The sequence below is a fragment of the Marmota marmota genome, unplaced genomic scaffold (genome assembly GCF_001458135.2).
Source record: "Marmota marmota marmota unplaced genomic scaffold, marMar, whole genome shotgun sequence".
Lineage (NCBI taxonomy): Eukaryota > Metazoa > Chordata > Mammalia > Rodentia > Sciuridae > Marmota > Marmota marmota.
Window position 1 is genome coordinate 49,266,113 of NW_025999900.1, and position 27,204 is coordinate 49,293,316.

Here is a 27,204-nt window from a genome sequence, read left to right on the forward strand (position 1 = left end):
GTGACTTCAAGGTGGAGGAAGAAACCAAGACTGTGTCTCCCTTATAGGAACCAGGGTTACATTCCTTCCATAATGATATTTTCAGATTGCTCTGCCCTTATAAATAATACTGGTTCACAACAGGGGTATGCACCAGGTAGTCTTTCTCCAAACCTAGAACTTCATTCTTCTCCAGATGGCATTCAATAATTCAGCATCTAGTTATTTTATTTTGACTGGTGACTTATAACTTAAACATGCCAGAGTTTGTGAGTAAAATTATGAAAAGTAAAATACAATAGAGATTCAATCAGTCCCTTTGTAAAGCATTCATTTGGCAGGATAAATGGTATGGGACATATTTGAGTTAGTGCAAGTAATATGCATAAGTTTAAGAAAAGAAAACTTGTTACAAATGTCACTTTAAATAACTAAGTTAAAGAAATAGGAGAATGAGAGAGAGTAGGTGTGTGTGGCAGAGAGAGGAAGAGGAGAGGGAGGGAGAGAAGAGAAAATAAAAACTTACCTGGTAAGCTTTGGCTTTGTAAAATTTAGCAAATGATAGTCTTAAACAAAGTGAAACAATAACCAGTAATCTAACATGTTTTTTAAAGAAAACCTATAATTCTAGACACTGAATCTTCATTCAGTGAATTTTGCTAATTCTTGAGAAAGAACTAATGATTTCTGAAAACTGCATTTTTCCTGTGCATCACAAGAGGAAAGAGTTGAAAAGTGGAATCAGATCAAAGGAAGAAGATAAGAGTTTCAGGAATCATTGAACCTTAGGATATCAGGAACCCCGAGAGGATACATATTTTAACATCCATGGCACAAGAAGTTACTGACATTCACAGCTTCTATTATTATTTAAAAAAATACTCTCTGATTTCTAAAGAAAATTAAAGTTGATAAATGAACAATTACTTGGTTTAAATAACAAAAGAGAAAGGGATGTGCTATATAACCCATATGTATACCTTTAGATACCAGATTGTTTTATCTAATTTCAGCACAATCACATGTGCTTAAGTCATAAGTAAAATAAGAATTTCAGTTTTATAGAGTGATTTTTAAGATAATAATGAATTGTTCTAATCATAAAGTCAATAATAACCTTCATATTTATACAGTTATGTATATTATTCTGTTTAGTCTGTTACAAGAGAGTACTACAGACCAGATGGTTTAAGCAACAGAGATCTATTTCATACAGTTCAAGAGGTTTATAAGTCCAAGATCAATGTGCAGAAAGACCCAGAGTCTGGTGAAGGCTCACTTCTTAGTTTAGAAACAACCATTTTTCTCTCTGATCCCTCATATGACCTAAAAAAAGTAATTTCTCTCATGTCTCTTACCATAAGGGCACTAATCACATTCATAAGAGTTCCATAGTCATGACCTTATTACCTCCCAAAGACCCCTTCCTAATACACTGGGTGTTATGATTTCAACCTATAATGAATTTTCAGGAGACTCATATAAATAGAGTGTAATAGCTCATGAATTTTACTGTTTATAATTTCCATAACTCAAACAATATCTTTTAACAGAAATGTAGTTTTGGAGGCAGAAATAATATCAATTTATTAATCCCTACCTAGGTTAAGATTTATAAATTAATGATTCATTTGTGAAGCCTTTATTATAACTAATTATTTCTTATTTTTTATATAGACTCTGAAAGCTTTTGGGGAGCAGTAATAATATTTTTCAATTTTTCATTGTGGTTGTTTCCATGACAACCTACATAGTGATAGATGGAAAGTTGGGATTTATACAATTTATATTGTATTATATATTGCAATAAGCATCTAATACTATAACAAAATGATAAAGAATAAAACTTTAATATGTATTCCTTATTGAATTATTCCTCAAAACTACATTGCTGATCTGAAAAAGTAGACTTACACATTCAATGAAGATCATGTAACAGAGAACATACTTACATCTCTCCCCGAAACAATGAATAAAAAAATGAAAGTACGAAACGATGATTTGTAGAAAAATGGCAAGTCAATGTATACCAAAGATAAGAAAAACACTTTAGATAAGAAAAGTTAGCAAGGTGCAGGCAACATTTATGTCAGGTTAATGGCCAGAATGAATTTTCAACTTATGGCACAGTGAGAGGGAACACACACACACACACACACACACACCCCTACCTGGCTGTTACTCAAATTTGAGAAGATAGGGTTTTGAGTCCAGGGAAGCAAAGACAGCAGGAATTTACAAGATGGAGCACTGTAGAAAAATTCCAGCACACAAAAAATATATAAAGAAAGCCTTCTAGTGGTCCCCATGAGACTAGGTCCAGAAAAAGCAGCTCCCAAGAGGATAAGGGGAACAATTTCGTGGAGATCCTATAAGAGTGAGAATATTCCATGTTCTTACCAACTGGAAAGGAAAAAACTCCTGCCAACTCAGAGGACATGAGTAATAATGCTCAGAATTTTATAGCTACAAAGGTGGAGAATAAATAGCATAGAGAAGGATTGTTCTGATTGTATCTAAATAAAAATTTGAATGGAAACTATGAAAAGGGTAAAATTGTCCCCAAATGAAGCTACTGTGTACTAGAACAAAGTTCAAGAATATTTAGAGGAATAAAAATATCAAACATCCATAAGGTAAGATTCCAATATCTAGTAACTCATAAAAATTTTTTCAGGAGTGTGAAGACATTGGAAATATACTCTATTATGAGGAAAATATCAATTAATAGGAACAGGAACAATTTTTAAAATATTTATTATGAATATATAAAGAGAAATTTAAGTATGGAAATGGAAGATAAGGTCATATAGGAAAAGTTAAAAAAAAACATAGTAAGATGGTAGGTAGTTTTAAGCTTAGCCATGTCCAACTTAATGTTAAATGAAAATAATACAAATATTATGATTAAAGGAAGTAGTCCATATTGTGGACTGAAATACCAAGTGTTAAAAAGTTTTAAGTAGGTTCTCTAACCTGATGGAATTAAATTAGAAATTAATTAAGACAAATATCTGGAGAATTCCCAAATATTTCAAAAGTAAATAGCATACTTCTAAATTACTCATGAGATAATGAAGAAATCAGAAGTTATTAAAACATTTTTAACTGAATGAAACTGAAAACATAGGATATCAACATTACGGAGCAGTTAAAGCAGTACTTAGGTGGAAATTTGTAGTAATAAATGTCTCCATTATGAGCAAATCTCAAATCAAGGATTTCAGCTTACTTCTTAGAAAACAACAAACCCAGAGAAATTTGAAGCCAAAATGAGTGGTAGAAATAGCATGATGAATATCAAACAGATCATCAAAGGAAAAACACAGAAAACCAATAAAAAAGAATCTTGACAAAAGCAAAAGGTATTTCTTTGAGAAGATCAAGAAACTGGATATACTTCTGGTGGTATCATTGGTTTCCATGTGCATAAAATTCTTGAAAATGCAAACTAACTTAGAATGATGGAAAGAAGATCATCAGTCACTTGCATTTGGGGGATTTAAGCACATGAATGAGGGAAACATTGCAAAAGCATACAAGGAGACTCTTAGAATGAAGGGCATGTTCATTACCTTGGATACGTTGGAAGGTTTAATTCTATGTTTTATATATGTCCAGTTTATTTTAGGTTAATAATAGGTCAAGAAAGCTCTTAAATAAGACAATTCACTTTAACGTCATGACTCAAGGCATTTCAAAGAGTCTTAATTTGAACCATACATTGAAATAAGAAAAAGAATTTTTAATTAAGTTTTTCCACAAATGATACCACAAGACATTAAGTGAAATAAGCCAGACACAGAAAAACAAATGTCTCATTTTCTTACCCATATTTGAAAGCCAAAAACATGGATCTCAAAAAAAAGAGTAGAATAGTAATTACTTGAAACCAGGAAGGATAATGAGCAGGTATGATACAGGGAAGTTACATAAAATAGAGAAAGGTTACCAAAATACAAGTAAATATGAGGGATATATTTTAGCATTCTGCAGCATGGTAAGGTGAACAAGTTTACACCAACTTATTGAAAATTTGAGGAAGAGCTAGAAGAGAGGAGTTGGAAGGCTTCTAACATAAATGATAAGGTGATAGAGATGGTAATTATCTGTTTTGATAATTATGCCTTGTATACATGATTAGATTATCACATTACTCCAAAAATATGTATAATTATTATGTCAATTAAAAAGAAAAAAATATTTTTTTAAAGTGAAGTAAAAATGAGTCCTATTTAACTCTTTGTTATATATCAAATAAATAACAAAGACAAAAAATAAAGAAGTTTTAAAGGAAACTGAAGAAGAATACAGACAGTGTACAGAGAGAATCTATAGCTTTAGAATGAGTAAATGTATTTTTAAAAATAGAATTGTAGAATAAATTGTATGATTGCTTTATCAAAACTCCTTCTTTTTGTTTCCTTTTGTCCTTAAAGTCAAGGTATGGGGGACAGATAAATATTACATTTTCTTTCTTCAAGTGGTTCATAAACTCCTATGATCAGACACCAACATTAATTTACTTCATTATTTTAACTGTAGAAAAAAATAGGTAGTATTCTCCATTTTAGAATAGTTCAGGTTGTCATATGGATTTATAAGAAATTAAAATCCAAATGATAAATGATATCCCATCCCATCTGGCTTACAATGCAAACAGGCAAGAAAAACATAAACTACTGGTAAGTAATACTAATAAGGTAAATCTTTCCCTCCTTACAGGGCTTTATAGCCATGAATTCTAAAATGGAGATGAGAATGGGTAATGGGGCAGGGAGGTTTCATGGATAGGTGTGGGAGAACCTACAGCCACAGGAATGGGTGACAAGATTTCACACAATAAGGACTCAAACATGACCTGATCTGTGTGATGTCTCTTATAGCTGCCTCTTCTCTCAGGAAGAACCCCAATTGTTCTTGACTTATGCATTTACAAGGAGTCCCTAAGTAGAAAATATAAAGCTTAAGCTCAAACAGGGTGTTCTTTATGAGCTGAATTGTGGAATAAAAGAAAGCAAAAGAGCGGGAATTATGAACTTCAAGCCAACTCCTTAAATCATATTAGCCCAAAATATTCCAGAGATCACAGTGTTTCAAACTACACATAGCAGTAACTCAGCAAGTCCAGTGTTTTAATTACTTCAAAAACTTGAATCAACACTGAATGCTATAGGAAGCAAAATGAATGTACATTAATCATAAACTACTTTGGTCACATGGCATCTTTCATCCCAGAAAGGTTCACAACCTCTGGATCTGTTTCTCATCACACTTAACCTGAGGAAACTGGACCAATAGTAGCTTTGGAGAGACTGAATGGGAGAAGGTTGAATGATTAAATTTGATAGAGCTACATAAGGGTTGCAAAAAAGAAAGTGATTTTTCTTATTGAGACTCATTTCTAGATTTGTCATATAATAATAAAGAAGTAGACGATGGCAACATGGGGGGTTAAAATAAGTCTTAGGAGGAATTTGCAATATCCACCTAACAGAAGACTTACTATTATCAAGTATTGTTTCTGCAATAAAAATTTATGAATACTTTTATTGTTCTGTAAAGTGGTGCTATTAGTAACACTGGGAATACTCATGGTAAATCAAGCACATAGAAGTATGTATATGATATTGCTGATTTAGACATAACAGACAATTGAATTCTCTGAAATTTCCGAATTGTTTTCATCACCTCTCTATATTGGAATTTTCTTTAAACCTTTCACTGTTAAAACTGCTGGTTACTAATATGTTGTAAAACTATATACTATTATGCATTTTGATTTTTACAAAAAAAATGCTTAAATTTGATTTTCATAGATTAAAAAAGCTTCAAAATCTTATGCTATCCTCAAAAATAATTACCTTACTCTCCTTTTTATTGTTCTGAGTGAAATATGATTTGAAATACCATCTTCCATAATAGCAGGGTTGGAAACTATGTTTTTATAGTAAATTTGGGGATGGAACAGAAGATTGTTTATTCCTTCTGAAGTTCTTTTATTTATTTCATTCTGAAATATTTAATGGATCATTACCCTAATCTAGATCCCATATTAACTTCTGGGACTGATTCGGGGTCTTTTTTGAAATAACCTGAGGCTACAGAGTGAAATATGTATGTAAACAAATGCAGTTTTGACATTATCTGGCCAATCACTTAGGTATAATGAAAGGCATTTTTCTGATTTTGAGTCAGATGTTGTTAAATTTTATTTCCTCTGTTATGATTATAATTTTGTATTTCTCATTTTCCTACTCCACCCAGCCGTGGCTTTACTTGAGATTGTGTTTTCTTTCTTTGTGAAACACACAGTGCTAATGTGTTAAGGAGAAAAACAGTTACTCTGATATTCTTCTATCCGCACAGGCAGTAGAAAAAACATCTATCCTGTTCCAGTATGATAACTCATTTATTAAATTTTGTTAAACTGTCCTTTCCTGTTTTCAGGGACCCAATTTAAAAAACAGCTTTCTCTGATAATTGTGTGCCCCTTTTTTTCACATATCAGATTTGATTTATTATAGTCAAAAATCAGCAGAAGACTAGGTTAATTTTTTTCAAAACATTTTGCACTTTGTGTGTGTGTGTATGTGTGTGTGTGCTTAAATTGAAGCATTATTGTCCTACATACTAATGGGATTTTTCATTACATATTTGTACATGCACACAATATACTATAAGAGAGGTAATTTTGTCAATATCTCTCCTTGGCGCTTCCTCCCTCTCTTCCTTCCTCACTACCCCTGATCCCTTTTCTCTACTTATCTCCCTTTGATTTTCCTGAGAATCACCCCCACCTTTCCTTTCCTTTTTCCCCTCTAGCTTCCACATATGTAACAAAACATAATGACCCTTAAACTTCAGAGTATTATTTATTTCTCTTTACATAATGGTCTCTAGATTTATCCATTTTCTTGCCAATAACAAAATTTCATTTTTATTTATGACTAAGTAAAACTCCACTGTTTATTTACACCATATTTCCTTATCCATTCATCCATTGATGGACATCTAGCCTAGTTCCACTGTTTGGTTATTGTGAATTGTGCTGCTATAAACATGGGTATGCATGTATCACTGTAGTAAGATGACTTTTAATTCTTCAGGAGAGAAACTGAACATGGTATAGCTGAGTTATATGGTGGTTCCACGCCTAGTTTTTTTTTTTTATTGAGGAAACTCCACTATTGCAACTAATTTGCAATTCCACCAAATTAGTGTAGAAGTGTTCTTTTTATTCCATATCCCCTTCAACATTTATTATTTTTATTCTTGATGACTGCATTCTTACAGGTGTGATAAGAAAGCTCAGTGTAGTTTTGATTTACATTTCCCTAATTGCTAATGACATTGAGAATTTTTTTCATATATTTGTTGGCCATTTGTATTTCTTCTTTTGAGACTTGTCTGTTTAATTCATTTGCATATTTATTATATATAATAACTAGGTTATTTGATTTTTTTGTGTAAAGTTTTTTTTTAAGTTCTTTATATATTCTAGATATTAATTCTCTGTCAGAAGAGTAGCTGGCAAAATTTTTCTCCCATTCTGTAATTTCTCTCTTCACATTCTGACTTGTTTCCTTTGCTGTGTAGAAGATTTTTAATTTGATAAAATTCCATATGTTAACTATAGGCATTATTTCCTGAGCTTTATGGGTCCTATTATGAAAGTCATTGCCTGTGCCTAAAACCTGGAGTGTTGACCCTATAGTTTCTTCTAGGATTTGCATGGTTTCTGGTCTAATTCTTATGTCTTTGAACCACTTTGAGTTAGGAGGTTAACTTTTAATTAGAAGCGGGAAAAATAAAGGTTGAAGCCAGAAAATAAATGAGGGAAATAGTCACTAACAAATTATTTTAGTTATATTATCCTAATATAGGAAATTGCAATTAGGAAAAGCAAGAGATAAAAAACAAAAACAGCACCACCAACAAAGAAAAACAGGGATAAAAATGTGTTAGTCATTTTTCCATTACTGTAACAAAATACCTGAAATAGTAAACTTAAAAGGAGGAAAGGTTTATTTTGGCTCACAGTTTTGGAGGTTTCATTCAATGCTGAATTGGCACCACTTTTTGGGGGGTCTATGGAGAGGACATACATCAAGGTGGGAGTAGATGAGGCTTCCGCATTAGAGCAGGGAAGTGAAAGAGTAGAAGGAGCCAAGGGCACAACCCCCACTCTTCTAATCTCCTCCCACTAGGCTCCACCTTTTAAAGGTCCCTCCAACTCCCAGTAGTATCCATACTGGCAACAAATTGTTTAATACATGGGGTTGTGGTGATATTTTAGATTCAAACAGCAAGTAGCACAAAAATGTGAAAGGTCAGCTGTCCATTGGAATAAGGCAAGGTGGTATTCAGAGAAATCTTCTTAGAATAAGGGTGAATGTTCACTGACCTGAGGATTCTGTGACTTTCACTGTTTTTATTCAAGCCCTCACTCTCTGAAGGTTTCTCTGGATTTAGTGTCCTTGCAACATGCTGTTCCAAACTTTTCTGCAGAGAAATTTACCCTTACAAGTTTATCCTGAAGTGTTAGTGGGCTTAATAAGGCTATCTCAGTTTTAAATATTATCATATGCTTTTGAAAAATGCTCTCATTGATTGTTCTGTAAATGGTTAACTAGAAGAATATGGACTTTCTAGTCAGGCACGTGAGTGTGCTGAAATCTTTTTTTTTTTCTTCTTATTTTTAAAAACTTATTTATTTATTCTAATTAGGTATATATGACAGCAGAATGCATTTTGATTCATTGTGCACAATTGCAGCACAACTTTTCATTTCTCTGGTTGTACATGATATAGTGTTGCACCATATGTGTAGTCCACATGTATCTATGGTAATGATGTCCTTCTCATTCCACTATATTTCCTGCCTCCATGCCCTCTCCCTCCCGCTCCGTCTCCTTTGACCTGATATAATGGTCATCATTTACTAAATGGAGAATGTAACAAGAGTTAATTTCTCTGAGATTCAATTTTCTCAAATATAAAATTCTGATAAAATTTATTTTAAAAAGATAAAATGGTTGTTAGACTGCAACACAAAGACAACTTAATATGATACAGTATTAAAATGGTAGTTTATTATTCAGTATAGCTATAGTGATATGAAAAAATAATCACTATAGCCCACAATAAACAAGAAGATACTCTATAGCTATAAAACTCAGTTTGTTTCCGATGAACTTTTAAGTAAACCACCAACCATTTGATCTTTTTGTGGTCTCATAAAATCACAAAATCTGGAAGCCTCCAATTCTGTCACTTTGAGTAATAATTATAATAATTAATAGACTTTTTTATCATTCCTAAAATAAATCCAGAACTTTACATGAAGAATGAATTGGGTAGGTTAGTTTTCAGAAAGTTAAAATTTAATCCTTTTAGATGAATGATCAATAAAAATTTAGTATTGTTAAATTTAGAAGAACAAACCAAACAATACAAATTACTTTTTTAAAAGATGCATATTTCATCAGTTCTAATCAGTATTTACTACACTTATTACAAGTAAATGTTTAGTAACATAAACATTGATTTGAAAGTATTTCACTTCAAAATTGTGTTATTTCTATGCTCTAAGTAGAATAATTTATGAAACAGGCTAAAATGCCAATATTAGTTACTTTGTATATATATCACTCAGTAACTTTCTTGATCAACTTCAAACCTATAATTTAAACACCAGATTATATCACAGATGGCTCTAATTGACCTCAAATTAAATACTTTGTAAGAGATGGAGCATAGACCAATAATAAGGAAGAAAGTGAAAATAATCTACAGACTTTAAATTATTCACGTTATTGTCTCAGACTAACATGTCCAGAGCAAAGCCTAAAAAGCTCTGGTTTGACTACTTTTCTTTGTGGAAAAATTCTAGCCATCAGCAATTTAGGAAAAAAAGTGAATCCAGATGTCTAGAAAAAAAGTATTAAATAAAAACAAATAAGATAAAATAACATTAAAGGACTATAAAATTGCTTAAAAGCTCTATATCACTGATAGTTATATACTTCATTCTAATAATCTTGGTATTGAGAAAATATTTTTTTAAAATTTTCATTAATTGGCACATTTAATTTCACCTAGTGTTCTCATCAATATTTTTGCAGGAAAATCAAAATGAAAGTCACCTTGAAGGTGACAAGTGAGTGAACATAATGCATCAAAATTTCCTTCTGGATTAGGGAAATTTTATAAAGCCTGTCCTCCAGCCCCATTGAACTAAGGGAAGGAAAAATACCATAGAGGTTAAGGAAGCAACTGTGAATAATTTCAATTCTCTGGATTCAAATTTCAGAGGAAGGGATATAGTCGATGCAAAGGGGGCAAATCATGGGTGATTTGGCTCTGACTTCCTTTTCAAACATAATTTTCAGGGATTCTGTGGTATTGAACATGTAGGAAATGGTTGATTGAAGACATAGATTGAGACAGCACTTTCTGCCCAACCATGGTTCCTATGTGGCATAGAAAGGCATCAAAAGATCCACTTTGCCTCTGTGTAAGTAAAAAATAACTGATTCATGGATGGTGGTGGTGATGGGATTGCCACTCGGAATGCATTTGCCAAGAGACATGGTAAGCATTTGTCCAGAGCTATAGGGAGAGTTATTAAGGCCTAGGAAGTTTTAATAGACATCATGGTCAGATCTTGAAGTCATACAGTGCCAGGAAGAGTGGAGATGAACCAGTCAGTAAAAGGAGATAGCCACCTTGGGTTATTCTCTCAGCATGGGGACCATGGGTTGAATCCCACCAAGCAGAAATATTGGGACATTAAGCATCAAGAGAGCCAGGAATAGACTCTATAGAATTTGCCATCCAATGTGTGTGTGCATAAGTGTGCACGTGTGCGCACGCATGCACATCACTGAACTGACTGGTTCATTTAAGGATGCGTATCATATAGAGAACCCTCCCCCATCCCATGCACTTCTGACCTTTAAATACTTAATGACCATGTATTTTTATCTTAGGACCACACTTCATCTTGAAGAGGAATAGAGGAAGATGGAAATGGTTTTATCACATAATTAGCCTTACAAAGTGACAGAATAAATGATATTATTTAATTGATGCTATTTAAACAAGGTAAGATTGAAATATCATTAACTGATACTTCTTTTAAAATTATTTTTTAGTTGTACTTGGACACAATACCTTTATTTATTTATTTATTTATATGTGGTGCTGCAAATGGAACCCAGGGCCTCGCACATGCTCGGTGAGTGCTCTATTTCTGAACCACAACCTCAGCCCCTCTTTAATTGATACTTTTAGAATCATTCTAGCCTATTGCTCCCACCAGTATGGAAGATTAAATTATTACAAATTTAAGATGTTGTTTATCTTAGTTTTATGAGTAAATTTGCTGTCCTTCTAAAATATAATATTTTCCTTTCTAACTTAAATGTAAACCTTATAAAGGCATTTAAAGCATTCTTTAAAATTTTATTTGTACAAACCTCTATCTGATAAGTAGTGAATTGGAAATAACCTGTTTTTAACATATAAAATTGCTATTGACTACACAAATATCTTAAATATTTTAACATCTATTTGTAAAAAAAAATTAAAACACGTGAAAATATAGAGTGAAAAGTAACAAATTAAAAAAAATAACTAAGACAACTAACAAAAGCATAAAGCAGAGATACTACAACAACTTCTTCACTTAATAAACTTTATCCACTTAGTTCTGGGATATATAACACTCTGAAAATTTCATGAAAGGTAAATAAATAGTGTTAATCTGTGAATCAATTATTAAATTCATCATAACTATTAAAACAAATAAATATTATGAATTGCTTCATTTCTTTGTGTGTTCTGCCATTTGGGAAATTCACATGATAATTAATTAAATATTTTCTCTAATAATTTTAGGTGCTTTTTTAGTGCTAACTCGTCCACTAGGGCAGCCAGCAATAGTGAATTACAAGGTTGAACAGAAGGCAAATGTTGTGACTCTGGAGGGGACATAGTCATGTTGGCAGGTAATTGGAGTGACATAGCTAGATAATGCAGAGTGCCCTGCAATGAGGCTCAAGTTAACAGAGAAGCAAAAGCTCTTACTGCAAACATAAGGTTTGCCTTCCATTACTTTAAGGAGAAAAAATACAAGGCTTAAATATTTTGGTCAAAATCAGGTTCTCCTGAATATTATGGTAGGAAAGATGCCCCAGGAAGAAGAACTAGTTTAAACAAAGACTAGATAAATTTAGAGAATATATTAAGTCTCTATTGGATTAGTCATTTTGGAAACAAATTCCAGTACAAAGTGATTCCAAATAAAAACAAGTCTGTATTTCAACCCTAAGAAATGTAGGTATTGAACTCCCACACACTGAACCTGGAAGATAGTGAAGACATTACTGAAATAGGGAAATCACAGTTCTTATAGTTCATTCCTCAAAGGAGCCAGTTATTCATGATGGATAAGATGTTATTTACAATATGATTAAACTTTAATTCTGTTTTTTTATTTTACAGATTGATCAATTAAATTTGTTATTTCTAAAAATCAATTAAATTTCATTTATTTTCTTGGTCAAATGGCATTATAATCTCTTTACTATTGGACAATGATCAGTTTTCTGGCTGACTTATAAAAACAGTAACAACAACAAAAAATTATTTTGCCCAATATTAAAGCTTATATTTTTAAAGATGATATGCTATTGCAATTATTGTGTTTCAGTTATATTTCCATCTGTGAATGTTTTATCCTTCAATTTATGTGATGCCTGCTTCCATCTGATTTTTCTTTCCACTAAACTTCACAAATCACTTTCATGAATTCCTATAGTGCCCCATGTCTCCAAGCCCAGTGTTCCAGTGAACAATTGTTAGTCATATGTAGCTTTGATGAAATCTAAGACTTAATTTTTAACCCATGCTTAGATTCCTTTGTATACTTACAGATCGAACTGCCTACTGGATATTCCAGCTTAGATATAGTAGGCATCTTAATGTATTCGCTTTAGCCTAAAGTCTCACATTAGCACACATTTCTGTTATTTCCCACATGTTTTTAATTTTAGAAAATGACACTGCATTAAAAATATACCCCAGGTAGATTTCATCACTTTCACTACTGCTACCCGCAGCAAGCCAACATCCATCATCTCTTGCCTTGGTCAAGCAACAGTCTACTGATTTGTCTTGGGTCTTGCCACATTTCTTTCTATCCATAGTTTATTCTGCCATTCAATAGTCAGTTTGACTATTTTGATATGAAATTCTTGTTCCCAACTCTCTAAAGTTATTCCAACTTCTTTTCATGAAGTGCTTTCCTTGATATGACCCAGTTTATGCTCCCATCCAATTTTATCCTGTGTTTATTCTCACTCTCCCCAATCTACTTCAACCACGCTGACCACTTCTCTGTTCCTCTAACATGTGAAGCATAATTCTAACTTTTCTGGAAAGTACCCTTCCCTAGAAAACTCCAGCATCTCTCCCTCATCTTATTTATGCGACTGCTCAAAGAGCACCATCTTCCCTTATCCTGGTCGTCTATATCCACATAGGCACCTTTATTTTCTGTTTACTCCTTGTCATTATTTGACATTATGTTGTTTACATATTTGTTTCATTTGGCCTTTTTCTTTCTCCCCCCCATTTTCCTCACTACAATATAAGCGCCCAGAAGATAAAAGACTGAACAACCATTCTTAGAAAAATAATGACAAACTGAATGCTCTTCTCCACCTAACTAGTTTGTATAATTCTGTCTTTGGAAGCCCAAGCTCAATGAGGTGAATTTTATAACTTGAGAGTCACATGTCTTAAAAGAAACCTGGGTACAATCACTTAAAGTACATTGAAGTATTTTATAGCTTATAATTGTTTTACTATTGCCATAGAAACAACAGTCTGATTGCCATGTTTTTAAAAAGATCATTTAAATACTGCCCACATTAGCAAGAAAGATTATAAGGCAATTTCTTGCTTTAAGATATGTCAGTCACCTTCCAAAGAAAAACTTCAGGGCTGGGGCTGTAGCTCAGTGGCAGTACACTTGCCTGACATGTGTGAAGCACTGGGTTCAATCTTTAGCACCACATAAAAATAAATAAAATAAAGCTATTCTGTCCATATACAGCTACAAAAGAAAGAAAGAAAGAAAGAAAGAAAGAAAGAAAGAAAGAAAGAAAGAAAGAAAGAAAGAAAGAAAGAAAGAAAGAAAGAGAAAGAAAGAAAGAAAGAAAGAAAGAAAGAAAGAAAGAAAGAAAGAAAGAAAGAAAGAAAGAAAGAAAGAAAGAAAAGAAAAGAAAAGAAAAACTTTAATGCAATAAGGTGAGCTGATAGAATAAGAGGGCTTTAGGATTTGAAAAAAAAAAATGAGGTATTATTTCCCGAGAAAGATGAGGTGAATTTCAAAGTGTCAGTAACAGTGTTGATGTATAAAAGATAAGTATAAGAAGATAACAAACAGCTTTTGTATTCTGGACATTTCAAGAACTTCCATATCTTTGCCATAAATGAACTGCTATAAATCATGCTAAGTATTTTATTAATGTAAGAACTTTAATATTAATCAAAAAATTCTGAAAATTGAGTATCAAGTATATAGAAGTCTCTCATAAAGTGAAAATACCTGAAGAAGTCTGATTATATTTGGTTATCACCATCTGTAAGCTTGGCAGAGATGTCAATAAGAACTCACTATTGACAAGAATTGGGAAAATTACTGTGAAATCTCTGATATTTTAAGTTCCACAATCAAGAAACACAAAGATTCATTAAACAATCTTACTTGAATATCTAAGGATAATCAATTTTCTTTATGTAATTTCCTAAGAAGATTTTCTGCAGGCTTCCATCCATTCTGCACATCTTAGTACTGTTGATTCTTTATAACTGACATGATTTGAAACTTGAACTTCACACATTGATCCAGCTGCTAGACCACAGGATCACAGCTCATATAGTGTAAAATCTTGAAATAGTTAGTGTGCAACTTGATCCCTTGGCTACTATTAATACAAGATAGAAAGGGCATATTATGAAGTTTATTTGTGCACTTGACATCTATATTACTCTTCATCCTTTTTTTCCTGCTCAATTGCTTATTATACTCACATTATGCAAATTATCCCATCAAGATGATGATCTGGGTGTGTCAGAAACCTTGTTGTGGACACAGTGATTTTCCTGAGTAAATATCTTGAAATTTTTTTCCTTCGTATATGCTTTGTCTTTGCCAAATATTTTCAGACTAAAAAATGAGGCCTTCATTTAGTTAAGTATATTCTGTGGTAAACTAAGTACAGTTTTCCAATATCTGAGAAAGATATTGAATTTCTAAGATATACAACAGTCATGAGGAAATACAGAATAGAACAGATTTCATGATGGGAGACAGGCAATATTCTACCAGGTTATCCGAAGCAAGGAGACTTTAATGTCTAGATGTTAGTGTGGGCCTTAGCAATAATCCAGGCTGAAATAGTGAAGTATATAAGATAATGTGTCTTTTATACCATCTGTCTTTGATCAATAGTATCTAATAAACTAATACCCATATTTAATTTTAAATATTTCCAGGTTTTTAAAAGTGAAACTTTTATTGTAAATTTAATATGCAATTAAAATATATTCATATATGATATTTTTATTAATGAAGAATTCATGTCTCAATGAGTTGATATACTTTTTTGGTTTTCTTTCTTTCTTTCTTTCTTTCTTTCTTTTTCTTTGTGTGTGTAAACTCATCAACAGAGTCTTCCTTTCCTTCCATAATGCAGTTTACTTTGCACACCCAAGCAGTTCTCCCTGACCACACTAGTGTCTTTTGTTCTAGCTGCCCTTGGAAGTCTTTGATATTGGAGAATGCATTGACTGGTGCCAGAGGGGAAAACTTCATGAATCTCTGATTTAAAATGTACTGTTTTGGATGAAAAGAGTCCCCCAGAGGTGCTTTACAAATCTCTTTTAGATATATTTTTTCTGCTGGCCATCAACTCTACATTTATCATTTTGTCTATGCCTTTATTATATATAATGTACTTCAAATGATGTTTTATGGTGATGTTTAACAGTTACACCCTTAGCATGTCTTCTTGATTGTTAAGATCAGCACACTTAACTGTTTGCCCACTAGTGTGTTAGCTTGATTCGTAGTGGTTCATTTAAATTCTTGCACCTATTTACTCTGTTTTAACAATTGTGTATTGATTTTTTCCAATTGAAACAAACCAGGTTTGTGCTGGGATATGCCAAAGAATAAAATACATGTAGCTCTACACTTCTCATTTCTACTGTGGATGAGGCAAGCACTAAAATAAGTCATGTAATTATTTAAATATGATTACTATAAAAATGATAAAGCAGCAATTCCATTTTACAATTTCTGTTGCAAATCACAATAGATGTTTGTCATGGATCAATAGATAGATGAATGTCATGGTAAAAGAAGCCAAGGATATCCCATTTACCAAAGCAGATGCCACCTGATACCCACTTACTAGAGCAAAATTAATCTTTGTAAGAATCGATCAGATTAGGGAAGTGCTTAAATTAGGTGAGCTTACCTCCATAGTCAAAGAGAAATGTATAATCTATTTGTATAATCATGAGAAGGAAAACATTTTATACAGTGATTTTTTTCACTTTATCCTACTTTGTGGATCCAGTAAAGGTGTTATAATACACTTCAGATATTATAATAAACTGCATGTAGCTTAGTCACATAAGATTGAGACCATAATGAAACAGTCAACATACATACAGAGTTGTTGCTTCAGGCTGAAGTTAATGGAACTTTGAAAATACATAAAATGAGTTACGCTTTTGGTGTTGTTTACAATATTTTTATTTTCTGTAATGAAACCGGTTTCTGTAGGCAAACAAGTAGATAGTGGAGATTTCTTATTTTAATTTATTCTGGAGATGATGGGTCAAAAAAAGCAAATATTTTCTGTTGGAACAAGTTTATTTAATGGAGAAAACATACTAATTTTTAAGCTTAGGCCATGTTATTCCAGGTTTATGAGTGCACGATTGACAAAAATTGCATATATTTAAGGTGTAAATATGATACATGATTAAATGATGCAATTATCTAGAAAATTAATATACTGATTGATCACACAGTATTTTTTCTGTTTGTGTATGTGTTGTGGATGGTGAATAGTAGACTTCATACTACTCTCTTAAGACATTTCAAATACATAATACATTATAATTAACTTTAGCACACTACTGTACGTGAGACCTCCAGAATTTATTCAATTTATAATTAAAAGCTGGTATTCTGACTAATGTTGCCTCTTTATTCTTATTCTCTAGTTCCAGGTAACAACTATTCTATTATTTTTCAATGATTTCTGTTATTCTAAATTCCAAATATAAGCTATATCCTACAGTATTTGTCTCTGTCTGGCTTACTTAACATCATCCCTTCCAGATTCATCCATTTTTGTCAGAAATGGAATGATCTCTTTCCTTTTTAAGGCTAAATAATATTACATTCATATGTGTGTGTGTGTGTGTGTGTGTGTGTGTGTGTGTGTGTGTGTGTAAATATATCATGTATTTTTGTTCATTCACTCATTGATGGATACGTTGTCTGTTTTCCTACCCTGGCTATTGTGAATAATGCTACTATGAACATGAGAGAGCAGATATCTCTTTAAGATGGTGATTTTAATTTCTTTGAATATAGGTGCAGAAGCGGCATTGCTGGGATTCATGGGAGTTATTTTTTTAATTTTTTAAAGAACTTCCATATTATAATAACCATACCAATTTATATCCCTACCAAGAGTGGACAAGGGAGTCCCTTTTGCCACATCTTATCTAACAGGTACTATTTCACTCATTTTGATAATGGCCATCCAAACATATGGGAATTGATATCTCAAGTTTAATTTACATTTGTCTGATAGCTAGTGATGTTGAGCACCTTTTCATATACTTGTGGATATTCGTTTGTATTCTTGTAGGAGTAAATATCCAGGTCTTAGTTAATCTTTTTTCCAATTTAATTTTATTTTGGACATTAATCTCTTGTGTGATATATGGTTTGCCAATATTTTCTCTTATCATGTAAGTGGTCTATGCATTTTGTCATTTCTTTATCTGTGAAGACACTGGAATTTGATGCAGTTTTACTTATTTACTTTTGTTTTTGTTGCTTATACTTTTAGCATCACATGCAGAAACATAGTTGCCAAGATTAATGTCAAGTAAGTTTTCTTCTAGGAATTTCATAGTTTCAGCTCTTATCTTTAGGTCTTTAATACATTTTACAATTGATTTTTGTCTATAACATTAGGGTTCAATTTTACTCTTTTTCAAGTAGATATTGAGTTTTCCCAGCAACTTATTAAAGAGGTTCTCTTTCTGCTGCTTTGTATTCTTGATCCTTGTTTAAGGAAGACTTAACTGTGTATGTGTGGGTTTATTTTTGAACTTTGCATTACATTCATTGGTATATATGTTTGCTTTTATTCTAACACCATACTGTTTTGAGCACTATATCTTTTTAAGATAAATTGGAATAAGAAAGTGTGATGTATCCACTTTGTTAATCTTTTTAAAGATTGTGTTAATGATATGACGTGTTGGGGGTTCCATATTAATTCTAGGATTTTTTCCTCTATGAAAAATGATATTGGAATTTTGATAGGGATAATATTGAATCTGTAGTTTACTTTTGGCAGTAGGGATAGTTTAACAAAGTAATTATTCCAATACACTAATAGGGAATATTTTGGAATTAATTTTCATCTTCAATGTATTTCAACAATATCTTTTGATTTTCAGTGTGCAGAGATCATTCAATTCCTTGGTTATATTTATTCTTAATATTTTATTCTTTTTGATGCTATTGCAAATGGTATTGCTTTCTTATACTAGTTTTCAGATAGGTCATTGTTTATGTAGAAACACAACAATTGATTTTCATGTTATTTTTGTATCTTTTAAATTTACTGAATTTGTTTATTATTTCTAACAATTGTTGGGTGGATCTTCACTGTTTTCTCTGTAGGAAATAATAGCATCTGTAAAAAGAGGCAATACTGGTTCTTTCTTTGTGATTTGAATACCTCTTATTTGCCTTTATTATCTAATTGTTTTGACTAGGACTTCCAGTACTATGTGGAACAGTAATGGAGAGAGTAGGTATCCATGTCAAGTTTCTGGTCTTGGAGGAAAGGTTTTCAGCATTTCTCCATTGAACATGATGTTATCTGTGGTCTTGTTATATGTGAATTTTGTTATGTTGAACTGTATTTCTCCTTACTAATTTGATAATAACTTTTTTTGTGAAAGGATATTGAACTTAATCATATTCCATAAGTACTGAGATGATTATATGACGTTTTAACTTTCATTATGTCAATGTAGTACATCACTTTGATCTGCCTTTGTTGAGCCATCCTTGAATCACAGACATAGATCCCACTTGATCGTGGTGTATGAAACTTTTAATGTACTATTAATACAGAATTTTTATATCTATTTTCATTGTCAATATCAGCTTGTAATTTTCTTGTAATGTTGGTGTTTCACTTTAATATAAGGTAATCATGGTCTCATAAATCGACTTTAAGAATATGTCTTCTACAATTTATGGAAGAGTTTGAGAAGAATAGATATTAATTCTTCTTTAAATGTTTGATAGAATTCTTCAGTAAAATATCTGGTTGTAGGTTTTTCATTTTTGATCCGATTTTTAAATTCATCATTGGTATGTTCAGATTTTCTACTTCTTCATGATTCACTCTTTGTGGGTGTGTACTTCTAGTAGTGGATCTAGGGTTTTTTTTTTCCTCTAGTATATTCAATTTGTTAGCATAGGATAAATAATTCATAACAATGTCTTATGATCTTTTATATAGCTTTGGTATCATATAAAATGTCTCTTTCATTTTTTATTTATTTGGGTCCTCTCTCCTTTTTTTATTTTTAGTTAGGCTAGGAAAACATTTGTTGATTTAAAATGTCTAACACCAAGTTTTGTTGATATTTTATGTTGTTAGTCTTATCTTTATTTTTTGTATGCTGTGATATGTATTTTCTAATTTCTGCTAACTTCATTTCTTTATTTCATTTTGCTTTTGCTTTTGTGGTGATGGATATGGAATCCAGAGTCTCTGCACTTCAGGTAAGCACTGTGCCACTGAGCTATACTACTGAATACTCTGCTAATTTTGCATCTACTTCTTTTTAGGTCTTTGATGTTTCAAACTTAGGGTGCATACTTGAGATTTTTGTTTTAATTTCATTTAATTTTGGTACCAGGAATAGAACCCAGGAGTGTTTATTCACTGAGTCATATACCCAGATCTTTTTATATCGTATTTTGAGATAGGGTCCCGCTTAGTTGCTTAGGCCCTTGCTAAGTTACTGAGGCTGGCTTTGAATTTATGATTCTCCTGCCTTAGTTTCACAAGCAGCTGGGATTATGGGGGTGCTGAGATTTTTTTTTATAGATGATTTTCACTATATATTTTCCTCTTAGCATATCTCTTGCTATATTCTATAAGCTGGAGTATGTTTTTTCTACCATTCCTTTTGCCTCAATTATATTTTGATTTCCCTTCTGATTTTTTCTTTGACCCCTGGTTGCTATTTAGGAGCATGTTGTTGAATTTCAATGTATTTGTGAATTTTCCGTTTTTTATAGCATGAGTGATTTTTGCTTTCTTACCATTGTATTAGAAAAATTTCTTAATATGATTTCAATTGTCTTTAAGTTTGCTAAAACTTGTTTTTCAGTTTAATGTATGATATACCCAAAAGAACACTCCATGTGTGCTGGAGAAAAATATGTATTTCTTGTTGTGGATAGAGTGGGAGAATATTCATACTTTTCTTTTAGTCTCAAGTGTAGTTCCTGTTCAATTGCTTCCTATTGCTTTTAATTTATGATGATCCATCCATTATTGGAAGTAAGGTATATAGTCTTCTACTATTGTTGTATTTTATTGCTCTTTTAACTATCTTTGGGATCAGTTAATATCTGTTTCATATATTTAAGTATTCTAATGTTGGATGGACACATATTTATAATTTTTATATCCTCTTGATAAGTTGACTCATTTTTCATTATACAATGAGACCCTTGACTTTGTTACAGATTTTGACTTGAACTATGCCTGCTTTCTATTGTCTTCATTTGCAAGGAATATCTTTTTTACATCCCTAAATTTTAGCTTATGTGTTTGTCTTTAAAGCTAATGCGAGTCTCCTTTATGGAGCCATATGGTTAGGTCTAAAAATCTATTCAGTTACTCTGTATTTATTTTGATTAAGAATATACTTATTTTATATTTAGATTAACTATTGATAGGGAATTATTTATTTTTGAAAATGTGTTGTTTTTGACCATTTCATAGTTTCTTTGTTTCTTCTCTGTTTTGTGTTTTGATGATTCTTTTTTTTTTTTTTTTTTTTTTTGTAGCAATGTTTGATTTTTTTCCTGTTTATTTTTTGTGTATCTACTATGGTTCTTATTTTGTGGTTCTCATAGGGCTTACATAAATCATCTTATAACAGTGTAATTAAGCTCATTATAACTTATCTTCAATTACACAGGAAGCTCTACACTTTTTCATGCCTCTATATTTTGTTTCTAATGTCAGAATATACTTTTTAAATTTTTCATGCATTCAAAAAATTGTTATAGACATGAATTTTTTATTCATTTATTTGTCACACTTGAGATCAAACCCAGGGCCTCACATAAGTGTCCTACCAATATACTGCAAACTCAGCCCTTTCCATTGCTTAATATTCATTTTTTGAGACAGGGTCTCACTAAGTTGCCCAGACTGGTCTTGAACTTGTGATATTCCCACTGAGATTATAGATGTGCACCACTGTGAAACTTTTATTACCTTGCTTTAAACCTTTATATTGGAGTTAAAAAATATCATTACAGTATTAGAGCATTATGAAGTTGGCTACATGATTACCATTATCAGTGAGATTCATAGAGTCATGTTATTAATTAGCATTCTTTCATGTTACTAATTAGCATTCTTTCATCTTAGTTTGAAGAAATTTTAGCATTTATTATAAGACAGGTCTAGTCATTATTAATTCCTTGAGAGATTTTTTTGTATGAGTGCCTATATTTTTCTTTGTTTCTGATGGACACATAAAATATACTTGATTGACAGGATTTTTTTTGTTTTTTTTTTCTTTTATTAACTTTAAATATATCATCACACTCTTTCTTAGCCTAAAACATTTTTGTTGAGAAATCTCTCCTTTCTCTTGCTGCTTTAAGAATTTTAATTTTTTTACTTTTAACATTTTGATTAAAATTTGTCTCAGTGAAGCCCTCTTCAGTTAAATCTGAGGTTCTTTGAGTTTATAAAACCAGATGTTCATATACCTCAGATGATTTTGGAAATTTTCAGCCATTTTTAAATAAAATTTTTGCCTTTTTAGCTACCTCTTCTCGTTGGAGATCTCCATAATGTATATACTAATTATTATTGGTGTTTCCTTTATTCCTTTACATTCATTCTTTCTTCTTGCTTAGGCCCTTGCTAAGTTGCTGAGGCTTACCTGTTTCAAATTACCTGTTTTCAAATTCATAGATAATTCTTTCTACTTGAGTAAGCTTATTCCTGAAACTCTTCATTCCACTTTTATTTCATTCTTTATATCATTTTTCTCATTGTTAGAGATCAAACCCAGGGCCTCACACATACCAGAAAAGCCCTACTACCACTAATCTACACTCCTAGCCCTATTCATTATATTTTTAAACTGCAGCATTTGATTCTAAAAAAAAAAAACTTCAAATTTTGTTCATTTAAATCATTTTCCTGATTTAATTCAGCTATATTTCTGTGTTTTCTTAGAACATTTATGTCAGTTTTTTGTCATGCAATTAACAGATCTGAATTTCTTTAAGGTGGATTACTAGAAAATCTGGGGGCTCCTTTGGAAGTATCACATTTTCTTTGTTTGTCATGTTCTTTGAAGTCTTGCACTGCTTTCATTTAATTTGTGGATGGAAACTGACTGGCTCAGAAAGAGAAATAACCTCATCATTCAGTGTAGCTATATATTCTGAGGTTCTTTCATATGTTTTCTATGGATGTTTTACTCTATCTTCTCTTTTCTTTCTAAGAGGGAATCTTAATATTGTGTATTATCTCTTAATACCACAAAGCCAGGCTAAGAGCTGAGATTCCCTCATTGTGTTCCCTAGGGTAGTGCCTTGAAGCACTAAGGCTTGTATTACATTCCTTCTCTCATTCCCACTGCATTCAGCCAACTGACTGAGCATGCTTACAAGTCATCAGCAGAAGCTCACACTATCCTGTTAATATCTAACATATCCTGCTGGTATCGTTAACGATTTTTAAAAAGGAATTACAGTGTATGGATTAACCAATAAAAATAGTAAGTAGAATAAAAATATATATTGCCAGGTGTGGTGGCACACACCTGTAATCCTAGCACCTCAGGAGGGAGGCTGGGGCAGGAGGATCACAAGTTTAAAGCCAGCCTCAGCAAATCAAAGTTCTAAGCAACTCACTGAGATCTTTTCTCTGAATAAAATACAGAAAATTGGCTTAGGACATGGCTCAGTGGCTAAGAGCCCCTGAGTTCAATCCCTGGAACTCCTCAAATAATAATAAGCATATATACACATATATGAATATAAAATTTATATATGTGTATATATAGATATATATGTACACACACACAAAGTACCTCCACCAGTTATTTTTCAGGTAACCCACTCTTCCCAGCTATTTCCCAACTTTTAGTTATGTTACAAGTATATATGGTAGATAATGGGCTTCAACATTTGTAGTGGCTTCTATCACTGATTATTTATTATTCAAACTTGTCAAGAATTCAGTGGATAAAGACAAATTTGCCATCTATCTTTACATGCATTTGAAAATTTGAAATGCAATAATAACTGTAATATCAAAACTGATTTATTAAAATAAGTTCTCTTAAGATCAAAACCACCGCATTTAACAAAATAAAAATCAGAAATGACATGTTTTAATATAAATGAACTTAACCAGTCGAATTGAAACGTTTAAAATATATTAAAACATCTTTCATTTGTAGTTATGCTATTATCAATAAAATGTATGAATACACTTTCATGTCATAGGAGATTTCCAGAAAGAGCATTTTATGTATTACATTATTTATTTATATAATTTTAATCAGGTGTCAAGACTACTATCTCCCACCTTAAATTGTACAGAATAAAATTCAGTAAATTTTAATAAATACAAACACAACTTCTTAAGTATTTTTAGACAAAATACATTTCAAGATCAGTGTGGTATATATTGGAAGAGGTGTGAGATACCACTAGCAGTGTGACATATGCCACATCCAGTTACTCACCTGTAGATAAGAAAGTACTAGTCTATATTTCCTTGTGAAAATGAAATTCTTGAGGTAGACTTTATAAAGGAAAAGTTTATTTAGCTTACTGTTTTGGAGAAAGTAGGTAGAAACAACACCTTGCAGGCTTTTGAGATGTCTCTAGGCCCATGGTGGTAGAATGGAATCACACTGCTAAACAAGAAGGCAGAGAGAGATCAGACATAGGTTTTTGTAATGACAAGTTCACTCAAGAACTCTTTCTGGGAGATCAATAGACCTTTCCAAGGGCAGTTCCCCCAATGACCAAGGTCAGGTCTTACAGTTTCCTTCCCGAAGTTTCTAAGACCTGATAGACCTAGAAGGGGAGCTACACTTGGAAAAATGAGAAATCTTTCAACAGATGAACATCTCAGGGATAAATCACATTTGAAACATAGAATCTTTCCTTCTTCTCCACAGTTTATATTCATCTCACAATTAAAATGTAATAATTCTATCTAAAACTGACCCAAAGTCTTAGCTATTCCAGCACCACTCAAAAGTCCAAGTTTAAAATCTCTTCTGAAACTCAAGGCAAATTATTTCCACTGTGAGCTCCTATAATAAAAAAGAAAAACTAAACTAAACTAAAACCCAATTTCAAACTTCTAGAATACAATGGTGGGAAAGGTAAAGGATAAATAGTTGCTTATAATAGGCTCTAACAATCCTTTGCATTTCTATGGTATCAGAGGTAAGGTCTTTTTTTTCATCTTTAATCTTATTTTTTTGGGTTTTCTATTATTTTATTTTTCTTGGTCTAGCTAAAAGTTTGATTTCTATATTGAAATTGCCTGGTGAATAAGGATAGGATCCAACTGGTGATGATATATTTTCTCTGGGTTTAAGGTAGAACATTTAAATATGTAAATACACACTCATGTGCATGTGTGCCTGTACCTGTGATCTGCCAATATGTAATTAATTAATATTAGCTTAATTGTTAATTTAATTGTTTCTTTAATTAGAAAACATCGAAAATGTGGCACATCTATCACCACCAACAATAATAAAACAATAAAAGGGTCATAAATAGGCAAGTAGAAAGGGTTAATTGACCCCAAACAAGACCAAAACCCAGCCCTGCAGGACAAATATTAAATCCTAAAACTTCAAGTCCTGTATTTTGTGTACACTGTGACGAGGTCTGGGGCCCCAAAGCCATGGGAAGCCCTGTCCTTATGACTTTGGTGGTTGCTATCCACGTGGCTACTTTCTTGGTCTGCATGTGGTTATAAGTACCATCATGGGAGTGACATGTCGCTGGTCACTCTACCTGTTTGGAGTCTGCACAGAAGCCCTACTCCACCAGCACCAATATCCATCACCCAATCAGAGGAGCTCTGAAGGGGTTTTGACTCTAAATGGAACTTCCTGCTAGCATCCCAGGATTTCTATTGAAATTTCAGTGGAAGCCATCATGACCCAATAATTCCAATATTCTGCATATTTGCAAAACTAGCAGTACATGGATACAAATTTCTGAGCTTTGCTTGGGCTCCCTTGAATTACAGGTGCAGCCATGAAATACTTTGCTAACTGAATATGTGAAATTAATCCTAAGGAGGTCCTGGGTACCTAGCTACCAGAGAGCACCTTGAGGTTTCATGAAACAATTCTGCCCTGGAAGATTTCTGATCCTATAATGAGAGAGGCATCCCTGAAGATATTGTGTTGCCTTGGAGGACTTTTTTCCAATTGTCCTAAAACAATGCACTTGGCTTCTTCTTATCCATAATAGTTTCTTTAGAAAATAGCATTAGATATACCCTTGCAGTTCAAATATGCTTTTTAATTTCTTTCCTGGCCAGGCTGTGAATTTCCCAGATCTTTCCTTTAAGTTCCCTTTTGCTCTGAAATAGCACTGTAAATTGTTCTTAATCTGGGCATACCATAGAGTCATGGGTATGGACAAAATTCAATCAGCCTGTTTTTCATGTTGTAACAGGGTAGCCTTTAGTCCCATTTCCAACACAATTGGTTACCTAGGTTCCTTGTCTTCTGAGCCTTCACCAGAATTTCCCTTAACACTCTACCTAGTGCACTCTGAAATTTTTTTCCAGCCTGCTTCTGTACCCATTTTCAGGTACAGTTATAGTGAAAGCCTCAATTCTCCATAGCAGTTTTCTAGATTAGTCCATTTCACATTGTTGTAATGAAATACTTGAGGTGAACTAACTTTATAAAAAATAGTTTGTTTTGGTAGGTCTGTTGAGGGCCTCATCACACATGATGGGAACATGCTCAGGAAGAGAGAATCATTGCCAAATAGGGAGACTAGGGAGTCAAAGAGAAATTCAGTGACCAAATTCAAACTTTTATAATAGCTTACCCTCAATAGAATTAACTCCAGGAGATCAATATTCCCTTCTGAGTGCAGATGCCTCAATGATGCAGGGACCCCCTATGAAACCTCACCATGTAAAGTTTCCACAGCTCCCAAACTGCTACACTAGAGCTTCCAGATCATGGAACTTTGGGGGAAGCTTTAAAAACATACCAGTACTGTAGAAGATGGCAATATTTATCTTGAAGTTTGTTTAAGGAGTAAATGAAATAATATCCAGATAACACTGAGCTTGTTGCCCCACCTTTAATGAGTGTCCAATAAAAATTGCTGTTCTTCAAAATAGCTTAAAAAGAACTACTTAGATGAAAATTATCCACATTAAACAATGATAAATAAGTCAAAGGAGCTATGATTTCATAATACTAATATGAAAGTGGAATAGTTTACTAACAATCAAGACTGGATAAATAGGGAGCCAGATACATGCATTTACAAGACATTTGGAACTATCAAACAATTAGGTTAAGCTGAAACAAAAAACA